The sequence below is a fragment of the Cervus elaphus genome, chromosome 20 (genome assembly GCF_910594005.1).
Source record: "Cervus elaphus chromosome 20, mCerEla1.1, whole genome shotgun sequence".
Lineage (NCBI taxonomy): Eukaryota > Metazoa > Chordata > Mammalia > Artiodactyla > Cervidae > Cervus > Cervus elaphus.
In genome coordinates this window covers 46,586,318-46,602,232 of record NC_057834.1, presented here as the reverse complement: position 1 = coordinate 46,602,232, position 15,915 = coordinate 46,586,318, and the positions used below count along the sequence as shown (strand labels likewise).

Below are 15,915 nucleotides of genomic sequence, written 5' to 3'. Positions count from 1 at the left end.
GCTAACTTCAGTGGGCTGGGAAAGCAGCTGCCCATTCTAACAGACGGGATTCTCAGGTGGCGCTAGTGGTGAAGAACCCACCTGCTAATGTAGGACATGCAAGAGACTCAGTTTTTTGTTTCTTTTTATTGTCAAATCGAAGGTCAAGTTTAAATTTAGTGACTTAGGTATTAACTATACACATACTAGTAAGTGCTAAGACTTAAAATCTTCCGATTCAGTTGTGACTCCAGACAGGATCCAGAGAGGAGTTCTAAAAATCTCTTCTCTGGGTTTTATGGAGACTTTCTTTACCCTCCTGTGTTAGCCTCTTAAGGCACTGCGTCAGCCTTAAAAGGGCAATGGAAAGGGTGAAGGAGACATGGTTTTGATCCCTGGTCAGGAAGATTCCCTGGAGGAAGAAACGGCAAGCCACTCCAGTGTTCTTGCCTGGGAAATTCCATGAGCAGAGGAGGCTGGAGGGCTACAGTCCATGGGATCACAAAGAGTCGAACACGCCTGAAGCAACTTAGCACACACACAATCTGACAGACGGGCTGCTCTTGCCTCCAGACTGTGTCTGGTGTCCTGAAACATGTCAGCGCTCAGGGAGCCTTTAGAAGGGCCCAGCCCTCACTTCTGCTATTGCTCAGTGCATAGAAATGGTTCAGTTGACAAAAGGTAGGGCTCTAGGAAGAAAGTCAGGTCACAGAGAAAAAGAGGAGTATGAAATGGGACAAAGGAAGGATAAAAACAATAGAATTCTCCTACCTACAAAGTACAAAGCAATAGCTTACTTGCCTTGATAAAATATTTGGTATTTTTTTAATTTTAACTTTGGTTGAATAAATTTTTTAATGTACTTCTTCTACAATGATGTTACCTTGAATGATTACGATAAAGGAAAGTATCATAATATGTGTGAAATGCCTGGCACGGTATCAGTCAATGAACTGTACCTGTTATACACTTCTGCTAGCATGGCAAAATTCATCCCCATTTGACCTCAAGTCAGGTACCTTCTGGTGAGCTTTTTTGGTTTCATCCTATTTATAATGAAGAAATTTGACACATTTTTCTTTCTCCCACAGAATGTCAGGCCCCACAGCAACCGGAAAATAGATTCCCTTCAAGCCTTTGCTGCATCTCACATACCAATTATCACTAAGCATTGAGTTGGAGGATTGTGTGGGGGTGTGGGGAAGATAAGCTTTCATAAATAGTTGTTCCAGTTCTGTATCTTTTACCTTAACATGAACAAATGCTCAGTGACCTGTTGTCACACCCATTTCACCCTCCATCCAGGTTATACCAACTGCTAAACTGAAGAGACAGATGCTATAGGGGTTCCCCAAGTCTCAGACTCACAAGACCCAGGTCGGAAGAGATGCTAGGGAAATGAAGAGTTGGTTCAGACCATCCCTGTCCCAGGGCTGCCTGTCTCTCTTACCTCAAACTCAGCTTCTATGTCACTGAACACAATACTTATGTTCACTTTGGATCATCATGATCCCCGATCTATGACCTTGAACTTAACCATGGTCTGTATCTGGAATACAACCACAGGTCAATGGCAGGAGGAAAACTCAAAGAGATGGTCAAAGTGTGTGCCACCAACACTGCTCTGGAGCCCTGGTCTGTTCAATATGTGGGTGAACTGAATGAACACAGAAGGATAGCACGAGGCTGTCAGATCTTTCCTAAACAGACAGGTACCCCATTTTTCAGTGGCTCAGTGGTAAAGAATCAGCCGGCAATGCAAGAGACACAGGAGATGCGGGATCGATCCCTGGGTCAGGAAGATCCCCTGGAAGTGGGCATGGCAACCCACTCCAGGATTCTTGCAAGCAGAATCCCCATAGAGAGAGGAGCCTGACGGGCTACCGTCCTGGGATCGCAAAGAGTCAGACAAGAATGAAGTGATGGCACAAGCACACCACGTTTTCTAGGATATACACATAGACTCTTCCAGTCACTTTGACAGCTTGGAACGAGCTCTTGTGAGGCTACAGTGAAATACATAAGTGAAAGTATGAAATGCAGTGTTTAGTAACATTTTTAAAAAAATCAAATAGAACAACCCAGACCCAGGGGAAGAATTTAGAAAGTAGGGATATCAGACTTAAGTTTATTCTGAAGACAACATGCTGCCCAGCAAAGAGAAGAAAATGACATAACAACAGGATGCAGCAAAAGCACTGAGATGGGACAAAAAATATATTTAAAAATTATTTATTCACTTAGTATCTTACTTTGATTTGTACCCTACAGTTTTTAGGACACAGACTAAACTGGAGAAGACCCAGAGAAGAAGTTCATGACAGTCTACAAGTTTGATGTCCTTCACTTGTGGAAAAGCCTTAAGATCAGTTTAAAGAGAAGATGAAGTGATATGGTTTGTCCAGTAGTCATGTATGCATGTGAGAGTTGGACTATAAAGAAAGCGAGTGGCGAAGAATTGATGCTTTTGAAATGTGGTGTTGGAGAAGATTCTTGAGAGCCCCTTGGACTCCATGGAGATCAAACCAGTCCATCCTAAAGGAAATCAATCATGAATATTCACTAGAAGGACTGATGCGGAGGCTGAAACTCCAATATTTTGGCCACCTGATGCAAAGAACTGACTCACTGGAAAAGACCCTGATGCGGGGAAAGATTGAAGGCGGGAGGAGAAGGGGAAGACAGAGGATGGTTGGATGGCATCACCGACTCAGTGGATGTGAATTTGAGTGAACTCCAGGAGTTGGTGATGGACAGGGAGGCCTGGTGTGCTGCAGTCCATGGGGTTGCAAAGAGTCGGACATGACTGAGCGATGGAAATGAACTGAACTGAACTGAGGTGACTTTATGACAGCCTGACAGAAATTAAGACCTGCTGGCAAAGTTTTTTTACCATGAATATTTTTATACACAGATGAATGAACAATGGGAACTCAGCTGAGATAGTTTTTGGAAGGAGATAGGTCAGTGGTATCGGAACATATGTAGACAACCCAAGAGTGGCTGCTGAGGGATTGGGTGAATCAGTGATGATGTCCACAAATGGTCATGGCCTACGCACCTGGAAGGCAGGGGCCCCCAAGATTCCATGAACCCCTCCCCCTACTAGTTCTGTTATGGCAACTCCAGATGGTTACCTAGCATGCTGGGTCCCTCTCCTTCACTCCTGTCTTAATCTGAGCCCCACAAAGCACCTGTGGCTCTGAGCTCTGGCATCTTCAACTTCTCTTTGCGGTTGAGAACCCTCTAGTTGTTCCCAACAGTAAGTCAGGAATTCCGTTTTTGTCATCCCTCAGTGCTGATTAAACCAATATGATTTTGCTTATTTGAATCCCCCATATATTGGGTATCTCCTCCCCACCCCTGGCTTCTACCTCTTCTACCACATGTCACCATGGCAGTATGTCTTCCGTCTTTATCGGATATGAGGGCAGAACGTACCCTCATGGAAATCAACCAGGAGCTTCAGTTGCAGCTAGAAAAGTACAAGCAGGACTTCAGAGACCTCACAGAGAAATTCCTCGTATCCCAAGCTACTGCTTACTCCCTGGCCAATCATCTGCAGAAATACAGTAAGTCCTCGGGGTCATGGTCACCAAAGCAATGAATGATCACTGTCTTCCATCTAAGAAACTAAGTCTCTAATATTGGTCTCCTTTTCCCTTAGTCATTTTGAATTCCATTCTGACCACAGTGCAGGAAAGGTAGTAGTGTGGCTCTTTCGCCTTCAGTTCCTGAGGCTGGGGAAACTGAGGCACAAGGAGTGAGGCACTTTTCCAAGTTTTTAGTGATGTGTAGGGTGAGATTCGAGTTAAAATTCCAGACAGTGATTCCTGGTGCCGGCACAGGATTGCCTGTGTCTCTCAGGCACAACTAAGCTGCATTGATTGGAATCTTTTCTGTTCTGTATCTGATCCTGCATGCCTCTTGGCTAATGAACTCCATCAGTTCGAGGTTCCCTGAAGTTCCATTGGTAAAGCCCTGTGCTATCTGCACTGGGGTAATGTGTGGTTACACACTGTGAGAAGCAGGGGATATGATTTAAAGGAGCTTAAGGATGAATCTGCTTCTCACTGAAACCATGGTCTCTGTGAGGCCATCATGACACGGACTCCCTTGTGAGAAGGAATCCATGCTTTCTGAATGTGCAGGTTCTCCTTCCTGAGTCCAAGAAAGCCATGTGACTCTGTGGCAAGAATGAAGGTGTTTCTGATGAAATCAGACAATCTGCACTTTTCCCTCTCTCCCCACTTGAGCTGGTGAAACTTTGGTGATACAGGTTGACCAGGAGTCCAGAGACCCTGAGTCTATGCTATAAGTTGTGTGACCAACATGAAGATGATAGTAAGTGGGGGGAGATCACCAGCCCCAGTAAAAACTCAGGCTGAGTGTGAGTTGGTGTTTTGCACCCACAGTCAGCCTGGAAATTGGAATCATTTTTTCCTATTCAGTAAGAGGGGCCTGGAGTAAGGAAAGAAGTCATGACCAGGGTACATGCACAACAAGGAGATGAGAGGAATCTTGACAACTTGCGTCTGTGTCACTTTCCTACATGATTTTCAATGAAGCGATGAGGGAGTCAATGAAAAATGACTGACACAGAGAGACGTAAGAGGTAAAGTCTCCTATTTAAGAAAGTGAAATGATGAGCTTTGGGGAAAGGACAAACTAAGTTTTATTTACACCACTCCTTATGATAGTCACAAAATTCTAGGAAAGACATTGTGAGGCTGGTGAAGAAGAAATGTCTCACCAGGACCCTGGTGTGGAGGTCACTGCAGCACAGTGTGAAAGACGTGGACTCTGGGCCAGGCTTCCTGGGCTCACATCCCTGGTGGGAACCTTTCTGTGTCTTGCTTTCCTCCTCTGTCCGTGTGGTGCTGTAATAGGAACTCTTGTTTGAGTTGTAGTGAATACTGAGGAAATCTGACAAAGCTCTGACAACAGTGCCTGGCTCAGTGTAAATACACTTAGTTCATAGTTCTACTGTTCCTAATGACACAGGTTTTCTCAGGGTTTGGGCCTATCACTTTCAGGTCCTTATGGTTTCATGTATTCTATTTCACACCAGTGTGTCCAGGTGAGTTTTATACTTGAGACACCTGTTCATTACTGAGATCCCATCATGAGGGAACCAGCAGTGCTGTAGTCCTAGGAGCCTTCCCGACCCCACAGGACTCGCCACCCAGGCCCCCGCTCAGTGTCTCACCTAAGAGGCTGCACGTCCTGGTTCAGTGGCCCAGGATTCAGGGTCAGTCTCAGGGGATGTGAATTCTGACTTTGCCAAAAGGTAGTTCATCTTGTCAAGTTGTGTTCTGTGCCTAGGAACTTCTCTTTCCTCAGCTCTAAAATGGGGAGTCACCTCGGTTCAGACGCTGAGGAATCAGATGTGGAAATCTCTCCATAGAGACTGGGGAAGGAGTTACATCCACCACTGAGGTGGCCCATCCTCCTCCCTTGAAGGCAGTGACCACAGCAGCAAGGACGGCTTTCCCTGATGCAGCGTCTCTCTTTCCTCAGATTGTAAAGCATGTAAGGACATCCTTGAATCCGTGTTGGGGGAGAAGGTGCCAGTTGAGGTGCGGAGACCAGCAGAGAAGCAGGCAGAGAAGCCAACACTTGATGAAAGGTTGAGGTAAGGAGGGCAGGGATATTCATCACAGGCACAGGGCAGAATGTGATAAAATTGGTGGAGAACACCAGTTTGTGAATTATGGACTCCAGTTGTTATTCAGGAAGTAATTTACTTTGCTTTTAAATAAACTAGTGACTTGAATCCCATCATGAAATTCACTACATTCAAGTGAACCAGTGGCACTTAGCTCATTGACAATGTTGTGCCATCGGTACCTTATTTGCCTTTCAATCACAACCGCCTCCTGACTGACTACATCCTGGAATGCTTTCTTGACCCTGTCATTCTTACGTTCTTCCCAATTCACACCAGCTGTACGTGTCCACACTCTGTATCTGGCTGTGTGACATTCACTGGACAATACTTTATGTTGCCAAATTAAAAATACAGAAAATATTTTGTGTATTTGTAATGAAAATGGCTATGGCCGAGTGAGGAACTGAAGAGACGGCTTCATGATGCAGATTTAGGAAGACACTGATGCATGCGTGTGCACTCAGTAGTGTCTGACTGTTTATGACCCCATGGACTGTAGCCCACCAGGCTCCACTGTCCATGAAGATTCCAGGCAAGAATACTGAAATGGGTTGCCATTTCCTTCTCCAGTGAATGTCCCCGACTCAGGGATCAAATCTGCATCTCTTGCGTTTCCTGAATTGTCAGTCCGGATCTTTACGAGCGGAGCCACCAGGGAAGACATTAGGTTACCTTCACAGAAGGACAAGATGAATGGAATGTCATGGAATCCCAGAGGAGTACTGTCTGATACAGAGGAAACCGTTGTTTACCTTCTTTCTCTTTGCCATAGGCCAGTCATCAGATATGGAGTAGGAAATGGCAACCCACTCCAGTATTCTTGTCAGGATAAGCCAATGGGCAGAAAAACTGGTGCACTATACTCCATTTGATCGCAAGAGTCGGACACGACTGAGTGACTGAACCAGTCATCAGATATGTGCCAGAATTCTATTTCGAGGTCTCCTTGGGGATGTTCTCACAGAAATCCCTAACCGTCTTTCATCTAACTCTTTGCCTTTCACATTTGTGTCTTCTCTTCCACCTAGGACGTGTGATGTCCTAATTCAAAGTCAGGCACGAGAGCTGACCCAGCTACGGCAGACACTACAGGATGGGAAAGATGACTCTGTCCTGCTCAAGGAGCACCTCAAGGACATCCTCACCCACAATGACCTGAACAACCACCAGGGGCAGGGCTTCCGAGAGAGCCTGTCTGAGGGATACCGCCTGGCAGAGCGCCTTGCCTGCAAGCTCAGCCCAGGTGAGGGGGCCACAGACCCTGAGAGCACTGATCCTCCCCTAGGTCCCCAGTTGATAAGATGAACACTTCCACTGGGAATGTTTATCAGCTTTCCTGTTTCATATCCTATTTGGGGCTATGTAGGAGCAGGATTGTCTTAGTAAGAGGACAGAGGAGAAATGCACAGGGTGGAAGTCAGCGTATCCCAACGGTCTGCTTCCTCCCTGATGGACCATGGCCACTGGGGAAGGAGGCAACATCCAGCCAGTATTAAAGCACAGAAAGGAGAAGGTGACAGGCAGCTTGTTAGAGTGAATAGAGCCCTAGATGAAGCTTGGAAGTTCCCAGGTTCCATGCTGAGTGTTTTGTTTATAACTGTGTGAGAATGATTGCTTTTCCTTATGTTAGTAACTGTTCTCATCTGTAAAATGGATGAAATAATCTGTTGATGGTAGCTATAGTGATGAAATTGGGGAATATTTACAAATACACTGCAGAAAAGAGAAAGCCCTTCACTTTTTGGTGTTGGATAAGGTACTTGATAGAGTTGGACTTGGTGTTGGGAAAATGGTTTAAACTGGAGCACTCACTTTCCATAGGGAGTTTCCCAGATAACAAACAAAAGCGACCTTGAAGAGCCAGGATGTTCCCAGGTGGAGGAATGTGGGACGTGGTTGTTCTCCTTAGAGCAAGGACAGCATCTTGTGAGACCTGAGAAGGTTTATAGAGGCTGTGTCATTGGCAGAATTTGTGGCAGGATGGATGATACATTTGTAGAAGTGGAGATGGGAGGTGGACAATATGAGGTGATATAAGGAAGAAAAGACAATTTAAATGTTTGCCCAATTTCAAGCAGAAGGTGTCCTGCGGATGATCTACCAGTTTAGAAACAGACTGCCTGTTGGGTCAGAAATCCATGCTTGGGCAGCTGTTTAAAGACAATGCATTAAAACTCCCATACAGTACTGCCTCACACATAGATGTTTATGGTTCTGTAACTAGGAGTCCCTGTGTTTGCAGTGGGTGAAGTGACGAAAAGCTGACTGGGTATTTCCGATTTTGTTTGCAGAAACTGATGAAGATGAAGATGAAGTCGATGAACAAGCACAAGAAACACCAACCCCCAGGTGATGATTATCTATCAGTTCAGTTCAGTCCCTCAGTCGTGTCCAACTCTTTGTGACCCCATGGACTGCAGCACACCAGGCCTCCCTGTCCATCACCAACTCCCGGAGTCTCAAACTCAGGCTCATTGACTTGATGATGCCATCCAACCATCTCATCCTCTGTCGTCCCCTTCTCCTCCCACCTTCAATCTTTCCCAGCATCAGGGTGTTTCCAAATGAGTTAGATCTTCACATCAGGTGGCCAAAGGATTGGAGTTTCAGCTTCAACATCAGTCCTTCCAGTGAATATTCAGGACTGATTTCCTTTATGATGGACTAGTTGGATCTCCTTGCAGTCCAAGGGAATCTCAAGAGTCCTCTCCAACACCACAGTTCAAAAGCATCAATTCTTCGGTGCTCAGCTCTCTTTATAGTCCAACTCTCACATCCATACATGACTAGTGGAACAATCATAGACTTGACTACATGGATCTTTGTTGGCAAAATAATGTCTCTGCTTCTCAATATGCTGTCTAGTTTGGTCATAACTTTTCTTCCAAGGAGTAAGCATCTTTTAATTGCATGGCTGCAGTCACCATCTGCAGTTATTTTGGACCCCCCAAAAATAAGTCTGACACTGTTTCCTCTGTCTTCCGATCTATTTGCCATGAAGTGATGGGACCAGGTGCCATGGTCTTAGTTTTCTGAATGTTGAGCTTTAGCCAACTTTTTCACTCTCCTCTTTGACTTTCATCAAGAAGCTCTTCAGTTCTTCTTCGCTTTCTGCCATAAGGGTGGTATCATCTGCATATATGAGGTTACGGATATTTCCCCTGGCAATCTTGATTCCAGGTTGTGCTTCATGCAGCCCAGCATTTCTCACAATGTACTCTGCATGTAAGTTAAATAAGGAGGGTGACAACATACAGCCTTGACATACACCTTTTCCTGTTTGGAACCAGTCCGTTGTTCCATGTCCAGTTCTAACTGTTGCTTCCTGACCTGCATACAGATTTCTCCAGAGGCAGGTCAGGTGGTCTGGTATTCCCATCTCTTTCAAAATTTTCCACAGTTTGTGGTGATGCACACAGTCAAACGGAGAAGGCAATGGCACCCCACTCCAGTACTCTTGCCTGGAAAATCCCATGGATGGAGGAGCTGGTAGGCTGCAGTCCATGGGGTCTCTAAGAGTCAGACACGACTGAGTGACTTCACTTTCAATTTTCTCTCTCATGCATTGGAGAAGGAAATGGCAACCCACTCCAGTGTTCTTGCCTGGAGAATCCTAGGGATGGGGGAGCCTGGTGGGCTGACATCTATGGGGTCGCACAGAGTCGGACACAACTGAAGTGACTTAGCTTAGCTTAACTTACACAGTCAAAGGCTTTGGCATAGTCAATAAAGCATGACAGTTGTTTTTTCTGGAACTCTCTTACTTTCCCATTGATCCACCGGATGTTGACAATTTGATCTCTGGTTCCTCTGCCTTTTCTAAAACCAGCTTGAACATCTGGAAGTTCATGGTTCAGGTATTGTTGAAGCCTGGCTAGGAGGATTTTAAGCATTACTTTACTAGCATGTGAGATGAGTGCAATTGTGCAGTAGTTTGAGCATTCTTTGGCATTGCCTTTCTTTGGGACTGGAATGAAATCTGCCATTTCCTAGTCCTGTGGCCACTGCTGAGTTTCCCAAATTTGCTGGCATTTTGAGTGCAGCACTTTCACAGCATCATCTTTTAGGATTTGAAATAGCTCAGCTGGAATTCCATCACCTCCACTAGCTTTGTTCATAGTGATGCTGCCTAGGGCCTACTTGACTTCACATTCCAGGATGTCTGGCTCTAGGTGAGTGATCACAGCGTCGTGGTTATCTGGATCATGAAAATCTTTTTTGTATAGTTCTTCTGTGCATTATTGCCACCTCTTCTTCATATCTTCTGCTCTGTGAGGCCCGTACAATTCTATTGAGCCCATCTTTGCATGAAATGTTCCCACAGTATCTCTGATTTTCTTGAAGAGATCTCTAGTCTTTCCCATTCTATTTTTTCCTGTATGTCTTTGCACTGATCACTGAGGAAGGCTTTCTTATCTCTCCTTGCTCTTCTTTGGAACTCTGCAGTGAAACGGGAATATCTTTCCTTTTCTCCTTTGTTTTTCACTTCTCTTCTTTCCCCAGCTATTTCTACTGCCTCCTCAGACAGCCGTTTTGCTTTTTTGCATTTGTTTTTCTTGGGGATGGTCTTGATCTCTGTCTCCTGTACAATGTCACGAACCTCCGTCCACAGTTCATCAGGCACTCTATCAGATCTAGTGCCTTAAACCTGCTTCTCACCTCCACTGTTTAATCATAAGGGATTTGATTTAGGTCATACCTGAATGGTCTAGTGGTTTTCCCTACTTGCTTCAATTTAAGTCTGAATTTGGCATTAAGTAGTTCATGATCTGAGCCACAGTCAGCTCCTAGTCTTTTTGCTGAGTGTATAGAACTTCTCCACCTTTGCTGCAAAGAATGTAATCAATCTGATTTTGGTGCTGACCATCTGGTGATGTGCATGTGTAGAGTTTTCTCTTGTGTCGTTGGAAGAGGGTGTTTGCTATGACCAGTGCATTCTCTTGGCAAAACTCTATTAGCCTTTGCCCTGCTTCATTCTGTACTCCAAGGCCAAATTTGCCTGTTACTTTAGGTGTTTCTTGACTTCCTACTTTTGCATTCCAGTCCCCTATAATGAAAAGAACATCTTTTATGGGTGTTAGTTCTCGAAGGTCTTGTAGATCTTCAGAGAACTGTTCAACTGCATCTTCTTCAGCATTACTGGCCAAGGCATAGTTTTGGACTCCTGGGATACTGAATGGTTTGCCTTGGAAACGAACAGAGCTCATTCTGTCCTTTTTGAGATTGCATCCAAGTACTGCATTTTGGGCTCTTCTGTTTACTATGATGGCTACTCCATTTCTTCTAAGGGCTTCTTGCCCACAGTAGTAGATATAATAGTCATCTGAGTCAAATTCACCCATTCCAGTCCATTTTAGATCGCTGATTCCTAAAATGTCGATGTTCACCCTTGCCATCTCCTGTTTGACCACTTCCAATTTGCCTTGAAACACGGACCTAACATTCCAGGTTCCTATGCAGTATTGCTCTTTACAGAATCAGACCTTGCTTCCATCACCAGTCACATCCACAACTGGCTGTTGTCTTTGCTTTGGCTCCATCTCTTCATTCTTTCAGGAGTTATTTCCCCACTGATCTCCAGGAGCATATTGGGCACCTACCGACATGGGAAGTTCATCTTTCAGTGTCCTATCTTTTTGCCTTTTCATACTGTTCATGGGGTTCTCAAGGCAAGAATACTGAAGTGATTTTCCATTCCCTTCTCAGTGGGCCACGTTTTGTCAGAACTCTCCACCATGACCCTTCACGGCGTGGCTCATAATTTCATTGAGTTAGTCAAGGCTGTGCCCCATGTGATTAGAGTGGTTAGTTTTCTGTGATTGTGGTTTTCAGTTTGTCTGTCAGGAGCTGGTAATGTGTAGGGTAAACATGGACAGGGTCACAAAAGAACAATAAGTGAACTCAAGAGAGTCACATGCCAGATGTCAGTATAAGCACAACTTCACATGGCATTAATTTACTTCACTCAACGCACATGGAAGTGTCCCTGTAACTTGGTTGTCTGCTGTCTCTGTGCTACTTGTATGTATGACCAAAAGTGAATGCACCACCCTTAGGATTTCCTGTATAGACAGAGAGCATCTGTTCTCTTCTATAGGAAGTCCAAGTGAGATAAATATCGATTTCTACACAGTTGTTTTCAACCCTTGGAAGGAAGGTAACTAGCAACGGAATTAGTAGAGAAGCACCTAGCAAAATTAAACACCAGGACAACTGTCCAGAAAAGAAATTTAGTTGTCTGTGATACTAGTAAGTGAAAGCGGCCTTAGAGGCCTTTCAATTCCTAAAGAGAAGATAGAACATCTCAGAGAGTCTATAAAGCTTTAATATCTGTACTCACCTCACTGTGCATGCTCAGTTGCTCAGTTGTCTCTGAATCTTTGTGACTCGCACAGACTGGATGGAGCATGCCAGGCTCCTCAGTCCCATGCATTTTCCCATCAAGAATACTAGAGTGGGTTGCCATTTCCTTCTCCAAGGGATCTTCCTGGCCAGGGTTCGAAGCTGCATCTCTGCATTGGCAGGAGCCACTCAGCCTCCTGAGCCACCGGGGAAGCCCTTATTCACTTGACTACTTCATCTTAAATTCAACATGGCTTAGGACCTGTGGGGAAGCACTTGGTGTGGAAGTTCATCTGTGCTTCCTGTTCCTGAAAGTACCATCCTGGGATGGTTGAGGCTCCTTCCTCCTCAGAGCTTTGTGGCTGGTCTGTTGGGTACATGCTTGACCCCCTCTCCCATCCCCAGACAGACACACTCCACTTCATATAAGAGAGGACAGTTCCTTCTGTCTTGAAGGGGCCTGCTCTTGTACTCTCTGTGACCACTCCTCATACCTCCTGTCAAAACCAGCCAGCATGGCTTGGGGTCAGATCGTCTTCATTTAACTTTCTGTCACTCCTTTCCCATCTGGCACAGCATGGAGCTGCAGGAGGTTGAAAAGAAGGAAGTGCATGAAGAATCCAAGGATGAATGTGTTTTGATGCCTTCAATTCTCCAAGGAAGTTCTGATCAGCACCTGCCTTACAGTGATGACAAATTTAACTTTAATGAACTGGAAGTAGACGTTGATCCGGATGGACCATGTGCTTACTCTCATGCTAAAGAAGATGAAATTCCAACCAATATCTCAGGTAGCCCCCATATTATTTGTCCCCACAAGCTGTGTAGACCAAGGAAGGTCATCTCTGAGGACAGGTTGTATAGACACATCTTAGTCGAAACCAGGGAAAAGGGTCTATTATGGAACAGAGACATCAGGTGGGTCAGGGAGCTTTCATTCTTTTCTTGGCTCTGGGCTTGCCTCTGTCACCCTGACCCCAGTGTCAGGCATTTGACCCAAATCAGTTTTGACAACTCTCACCCACCTCAGCTGGAAATCCACAGGAGGTATCTGTCAGAACTAGTTTGGAGCCAGTGTATTGTTACCTGCAGTGATCTAATTTTTGTAAATGTTCCTGGCCTCTCCAGAAATGATGATGGTGTTGCCTCTTTATAAGGAGAGGTGATTTCCAGGTTTGGTTTTATTCCTCTCAGCCCCAGTCTCCCCTTTCTCGATGTTGGCAGGTCTTAGCTAAGATGTTATCTGACACCAAGACAGACACAACTGTACCATTGCCTCGCTTGGATGTTTGCATGCAGCAAGGCTGGGCTCTGGCAGTTCCTCCAGCTTCCAATGGCCATGGCTTCTGTGTAGCACCAAAGATTCTTTTTGATTTGAGGGTTAGTACAATTCACTGGGTTATCGTGGTGTCTCAGATGGTTAAGATCTGTCCGCAATGCAGGGAACCAGGTTCAATCCCTGCGTCATGCAGATCCTCTGGAGAAGAGAATGGCACCCACTCTAGTATTCTTGTGTGGAGAATTCCATGGCCAGAGGAGCCTGGTGGGCTGTAGTCCACGTGGTCACAAAGAGACGGATATTACTGAGTGGCTAAGGCTTTCACAATTCACCCATCACTCTAACCCCAAGTATAAATTCCTCTAAACCATCAACAACCACATAATCTGATGGGACTAAGCAGTACTACAGAAATAATTCTAGAAAATAACTCAGCTCATGTTCCAGCATCTCTGTGGAAAATACATTTTTAACTGCTTATACGGACTCAGAACAAAAGATGATGGGAGAGATACCAGCTCAAGCAGCAAATTTCCTCAATGGCTCTGGAAGCAGTCCAGTCTAATTCTCATAAGACTTAAGTGTCCTAGAATAACTTTGCTAAAGAATTATGTTCTTACAATGAGAATATTAAAGTCCTTGTTGTATATGTGATTACTGAGTAGATATGTGTGAGGTCTGATTTTCTTATTATGACCTGCTGTCTCTGAATTTCTTACTAGACAATGAAAATTATCAGAAGCAAGTGAGTGGACAAGAGCTCACATTTCCCAGGTAATTTGAAGATCTGTGGGCTGTGAATGTCAGTGCTGACAGCAAGAGACCTCAGATCCACAGAAAAATAGAAAGTAGCCTATGTAACTCTTTCATCTATTCATTCAACAACAATTATCTCTTTAACAACGTTGTCTATTTATGTTTCACATGTTTTTGCATTTCAATTTTTTAATCCTTCAAGTTTAGTAATGTACAGTGAGTTGATGCAGATGAAATAACCAAACCTAGGAGTTCCTGTGTTCATGTGCTTTCTCCTGAGTGTTAATGCAGGGTGAGATTCTATGGTCTTACACTGGTTTGGCTTCAGCATGTTGGCAAATATTGGATTTCAAGGGAAGAAAACAGAATGATATTCATATTACAACAAAATATTGAAAAAATAGTTCTTGAAGGCAGAATATCTAGTCTATAACTCCTTTTTCTCCAACTCTGAAATACTAATTTGGAAGGTATATTTGTGCAAATAAAAAATTTTAAATTGAATGGAATAGAGTCCAAACTCAAACAAATTTTTAACTTCTTAACTGCTGTGATGACTTGGACACAGGATATCCAGATCAACACAATGTGTGCAGAAAAGTTTGCACCGAGGTCCCAGTCCTCTGTGTGTGCTGGGAGTCATGACATTAGCATGCAGGGAATGTTCCGACTCCTCCTTCAGCCACCGGTTGTGTGGCCAGTGTTCGGAGAACCTGCTGTCTCTTTCCCACCCCAGGGCAGCCACACTCCACTCCACATCAGGAGGAGTTACGTCCCTCCTTAAGGGGGCTGCCCTTTTGCTTTCTGTGACCACTTTCAATGCCTGTCCTCAAAACCAGCCAGATAGCTTGGAGTCGAGTCCTCTTAAGCTTCTGTCCTCCCTTTTCCCTCTGACACAGTGTGAACATGCAGGATGTGGAAAAGAAGGTGGTGTTCCCGCAATCCCAGGATGAATGTGTTTCAGTAGCTTGCACTCCCCAGGAAGGTTCTGCCTGCAACCAGCCTTACAGTGATCGGAAAGTTGCATTTGATGAAGAGAATGTGGAGTCTGCCGTGGGTGGAGCCTGTGGTTGCTCTCATGCTGAAGAGGATGAAATTCCAACTGGTCTCACAGGTAGTCTTCACTACATCTGTTAGTCTACTCCTGGAGAATTAATCCCCTTTAATAGACCCTATGCTTACATCCTGAAGCCTGGTTTGAACCAGACTCTATAATTCCATTTAAAATAAGACATTCTATGAATGAACTTTTCTAAGTTCCCTGTCATGGGTGTCCCTGTGGTAAACCACTCTACCCAAGGTGGTCCAGCCAGACTCACGTGTACCTCAGCAGCTGTGGCACAGGAGGTACCGTTCAGGCTTCCTAATTTTGAGTGAAACTCTTAGCTCACATGAAATGCTTTAATTTTCATTTCTGGATAATGTCCCTGAGTTCCTACACCTGTCCAGGGCTTTTGGCAGGCTTGTTTATACCTTTGGAGATGTCACTACTTTGGTTCACTTCTATCAACCCATAGGCTCTCTTTTCCTTTGACTTATCTTGTTCGAAGTCTTCTGAAACCAGAAGGTAAGCCACACTGTCATCTTTTGGTATGTTTCTCTGAGCTAAGGCAGGGCCCTGGAACTTCCCAACCTGATGAATGGCCACTGATTGCAGCTTTGAGATTCATTTGACTTGATGGTGTATGGATTCCACTTGCATTTATCTCAGTGTGTAATCACTTATCCCATTAGTAAACAACATTTCAGATGAAAAAAGCCTGAGTATTATAGCAGGCTGAGAATGTAGCAAAGTTGTTCCCCAGGAACTGTGGGGAAAAGGATTTATTTAGCTGTTTGCACAGACTCACGACCAGGATACTCTGCCAATGACATATGATATCAAGGA

General features: G+C 44.7%; 1 non-coding gene across 1 annotated transcript; it reads right to left on the bottom strand.

The window, feature by feature from the left end:
* Positions 1-219: 219 nt before the first annotated feature.
* Positions 220-342, bottom strand: LOC122678567. Its single transcript, XR_006336221.1, has one exon. It is a non-coding gene; the product is annotated as a small nucleolar RNA SNORA26 (small nucleolar RNA).
* Positions 343-15,915: the final 15,573 nt, after the last annotated feature.